We start from the raw sequence: 5,000 nt of genomic DNA on the forward strand, positions 1-5,000 counted from the left end.
GCTGTACCAGTTACGAGCTAGAGACGCGACCGCGTTGCTCTCTGTACGAATGCCGATGCTGAGCGGTCAGCTAGGAGGCGCTCCATCCATGTCGGTACCGGTGAGCGTTGCACTCGCAGTCGCAAGAACGTACGGCAAGTATATTACCTGGAAGAGTCAATGACAGTCCACGCCCCCCTGCGTGGGAAGAGTCTTTCTAGGCCATGACCCACCGGAAGGGCGCAGCGTCCCCCACCCCAGACATGTGACGTCACACCATCGGTATTGACGACTAGACTGATTCCTTATAATCATTTGCCATACACCGGTGGAAGCTGCCGAGACGAGTAACTACATAGCGGGCTCGCCGTGTCACTAATGTACAGAGATACAACAGTTTCGACTGGAACCGGATTAAACGTATACACGGCGCTGATTAGTAATAGATAGAGCCATCAGAATACAGATAATGTATACAACTGTCCGTATACATGCTGAAAGACTCTGCTCACAATCACAACCACACGTCAGCCACACACCCTTATCACGCACTACTCTCTGCCTGTAACACGCACACAGACAATATGTAAGCACCAGCATGGAACAACACCCAGTGCATCCTCTCCGCCACATTAGACAATCCACACTGTCATAACCAGACTGGGAGGTCCACTCAGAAAACAGAATATCCCACCCACCCGACAACCACCATTGCTCAGCCAAGCCACCAACACCCACACATGTCCTACACAGGGGTGCACCCAACATCACAATACTGCCTCCTCTCACAGCACACAAACAATGGCAGGAATGAAAGACACAGGTCTGCCACAAGCATGGAATGAGAGCGCCGCCTGTCATGAGCCAAAGGTGCATCCTGACGTGGCAAATCAGATGATGCCGCAGGCATCCACTTACTATAATCACAATCAACAAACCGGCCGCCCCGCCCCGCCCCCCATTAAACCTTTCCTTACAACAATGTGTACCTTAACCTAACCTATATCGTACCGTAACCTAACCTATATCGTACCGTAACCTAACCTATGTCGTACCGTAACCTAACCTATGTCGTACCGTAACCTAACCTATGTCGTACCGTAACCTAACCTATGTCGTACCGTAACCTAACCTATGTCGTACCGTAACCTAACCTATGTCGTACCGTAACCTAACCTATGTCGTACCGTAACCTAACCTATGTCGTACCGTAACCTAACCTATGTCGTACCGTAACCTAACCTATGTCGTACCGTAACCTAACCTATGTCGTACCTTAACCTAACCTATGTCGTACCTTAACCTAACCTATGTCGTACCTTAACCTAACCTATGTCGTACCTTAACCTAACCTATGTCGTACCTTAACCTAACCTATGTCGTACCTTAACCTAACCTATGTCGTACCTTAACCTAACCTATGTCGTACCTTAACCTAACCTATGTCGTACCTTAACCTAACCTATGTCGTACCTTAACCTAACCTATGTCGTACCTTAACCTAACCTATGTCGTACCTTAACCTAACCTATGTCGTACCTTAACCTAACCTATGTCGTACCTTAACCTAACCTATGTCGTACCTTAACCTAACCTATGTCGTACCTTAACCTAACCTATGTCGTACCTTAACCTAACCTATGTCGTACCTTAACCTAACCTATGTCGTACCTTAACCTAACCTATGTCGTACCTTAACCTAACCTATGTCGTACCTTAACCTAACCTATGTCGTACCTTAACCTAACCTATGTCGTACCTTAACCTAACCTATGTCGTACCTTAACCTAACCTATGTCGTACCTTAACCTAACCTATGTCGTACCTTAACCTAACCTATGTCGTACCTTAACCTAACCTATGTCGTACCTTAACCTAACCTATGTCGTACCTTAACCTAACCTATGTCGTACCTTAACCTAACCTATGTCGTACCTTAACCTAACCTATGTCGTACCTTAACCTAACCTATGTCGTACCTTAACCTAACCTATGTCGTACCTTAACCTAACCTGTATTGCGCCTTAACCTAACCTGTATTGCGCCTTAACGTAACCTGTATTGCGCCTTAACGTAACCTGTATTGCGCCTTAACGTAACCTGTATTGCGCCTTAACGTAACCTGTATTGCGCCTTAACGTAACCTGTATTGCGCCTTAACGTAACCTGTATTGCGCCTTAACGTAACCTGTATTGCGCCTTAACGTAACCTGTATTGCGCCTTAACGTAACCTGTATTGCGCCTTAACGTAACCTGTATTGCGCCTTAACGTAACCTGTATTGCGCCTTAACGTAACCTGTATTGCGCCTTAACGTAACCTGTATTGCGCCTTAACGTAACCTGTATTGCGCCTTAACGTAACCTGTATTGCGCCTTAACGTAACCTGTATTGCGCCTTAACGTAACCTGTATTGCGCCTTAACGTAACCTGTATTGCGCCTTAACGTAACCTGTATTGCGCCTTAACGTAACCTGTATTGCGCCTTAACGTAACCTGCATTGCGCCTTAACGTAACCTGCATTGCGCCTTAACGTAACCTGTATTGCGCCTTAACGTAACCTGTATTGCGCCTTAACGTAACCTGTATTGCGCCTTAACGTAACCTGTATTGCGCCTTAACGTAACCTGTATTGCGCCTTAACGTAACCTGTATTGCGCCTTAACGTAACCTGTATTGCGCCTTAACGTAACCGATATTGCGCCTTAACGTAACCTATATTGCGCCGTAACGTAACCTATATTGCGCCGTAACGTAACCCACATTGCCCCTTAACGTAACCCACATTGCCCCTTAACGTAACCCACATTGCCCCTTAACGTAACCCAACACACGTTGGGCCTTAACCCAACACACGTTGGGCCTTAACCCAACACACGTTGGGCCTTAACCCAACACACGTTGGGCCTTAACCCAACACACGTTGGGCCTTAACCCAACACACGTTGGGCCTTAACCCAACACACGTTGGGCCTTAACCCAACACACGTTGGGCCTTAACCCAACACACGTTGGGCCTTAACCCAACACACGTTGGGCCTTAACCCAACACACGTTGGGCCTTAACCCAACACACGTTGGGCCTTAACCCAACACACGTTGGGCCTTAACCCAACACACGTTGGGCCTTAACCTGCTCTGTAATTGTCATACGACGCGTTAAATTAGTGTAGTGTTGCCTAACTGCAACCCCCGCAATATAGTTTGCTACTCGCACTGCCCGGTCCCCAGTGTATCGCTTCATGTTAAACACCTTGCAGCTATACACTGTAATGTGGATGGCAGCAGGACGTACATGCTCAATGCCCTTTGCAGTTGTTCATTGGCATTTGCAGTTGTTCATTGGCATTCGCATGTGCGAAGCACTTAGCCTACGCTGTGGTACGGCCTGTGTCAACTGTCCGCTGATGTTGTACGTCCAAATCACACACTGTACTGCACATTGGTCCTCATGTACTGAATGATACATCGTGGTACATGTGACCGTACAACGACTGCGCCAACAACGGCGAACCATGCGGTCCAAATGTTGTGCACTCAGCTACGTGTCGTCTCCCTATAAGAGCTGGATTGCAGTGTGGTATGCCCTGGATGGCGATCAGCATGAGCCGTCTGTTGATGTAGTGGCGCGTGTTGTCAGACGTAGTCGTCTCTTCTCACACACCGTGATAGCATGGTGCACTGCGTTCCACATCTGCGACATGCGACAGAGGCCGGTTGACAGTCGTTCGCGCAATGGACATCGCATACGTACGGGGGCCACCTTCCACGTGTTCGCGAAGCGTGCACATGTTGTTGCGTGTATGTGGGCAGACATAGTGTGTCGTGACACCTGACACAGGCATGCAACAATCGTTGAATTTGCAAATGGCGATGGACGCCTACGTTTGCTGGTGACGTTATGCAAATGAACAACTGGTAAACCGTTGTGGTGCGGTTGTTCTCGCTAGAGGTGAATCAGTGATGGCGACGATCGGTTGAGCTACCAACCGGTTGTTCCAGCGATACCCACCATGCCCACGAACGTGAATGGCATCTGGGTGTGAAGCGATACGCGGCGGTGGCTGGGTGGGACCGTCCCCGGCCGGTGAGGGGGGGCCTCCCGGCGTGCTGGCCGCGCGGTGCGTGGGCGCACGCGCTACAGCCGGCTGGTGGGGGCGGCCAGTGGCAGGCGCGCCGGCCGACGGAGGCGGCAGGCGGCGCAGCTGCGCGCCGGCGCACCCTGCACGCGGCGCCGTGCGGCCAAAGTAGGTCCTCGCGGGCCCGGTGCGAAGCGCGGTGGACATCTGCAGTGTGCTGGTCCGATTGAGGACTGTGTGCGCTGAGGATGCGCCGCCGCCCGGCGCTCGGCGCCGCGACGCCGTCTGCTGCTCGGTCGCCTCTGCGGTTCTCGCAGGTGGTTTGTATCGCAGCTGTGCGGACGTGTTGGCGCGTGCGCTGTGCTGGGAGAGTTCGCTTCGGCACCCAAGTGGGGCTTTTGTCCTTCTGTGGCGCTGGCGTTGGAGCTGCCGGTCACCGTAGGTGGCGCGTGTTGTCTCCCGCCGGCAATGCCACGACAGCACGCTCCCGGGCCTCTGTCGGCAGCGGCAAGCTCAGTTGGGAGCACGGGTGGTCGCACCTAAAGCGTCTACTCGCCAAACTCCGGGCGATTGCGCCTCTCTCGAACCCGACCAAGTACTTAGGACGGCGCTGCGCGCCGCCGGGACCTGAGAGGGTTTCGAGGTGTATTGTGCAGGGGAGCTCAGCCTCCTCCTGTTTGCAGAATAATTGAGCGGACGCTTGCGTGTTCGCGCGGGCCCCCGGGACACACTCCCGGGCGGCCGGCTGCTCAGCTCTAGTTGACGCAGCTCCCTGGTTGATCCTGCCAGTAGTCATATGCTTGTCTCAAAGATTAAGCCATGCATGTCTCAGTACAAGCCGCATTAAGGTGAAACCGCGAATGGCTCATTAAATCAGTTATGGTTCCTTAGATCGTACCCACGTTACTTGGATAACTGTGGTAATTCTAGAGCTAATACAT

The 5,000-nt window shown here is 51.7% G+C and overlaps 1 non-coding gene across 1 annotated transcript in view; it reads left to right on the forward strand.

The window, feature by feature from the left end:
* Positions 1–4,828: 4,828 nt before the first annotated feature.
* LOC124590157 overlaps positions 4,829–5,000 on the forward strand; it is a 1,910-nt gene continuing 1,738 nt past the window's right edge. The window contains exon 1 of the ribosomal RNA XR_006976386.1: positions 4,829–5,000. This exon is cut by the window's right edge and continues 1,738 nt beyond it. This is a non-coding gene — a ribosomal RNA (small subunit ribosomal RNA).

This window comes from Schistocerca americana, unplaced genomic scaffold (genome assembly GCF_021461395.2).
Source record: "Schistocerca americana isolate TAMUIC-IGC-003095 unplaced genomic scaffold, iqSchAmer2.1 HiC_scaffold_746, whole genome shotgun sequence".
Taxonomy (NCBI): Eukaryota; Metazoa; Arthropoda; class Insecta; order Orthoptera; family Acrididae; genus Schistocerca; species Schistocerca americana.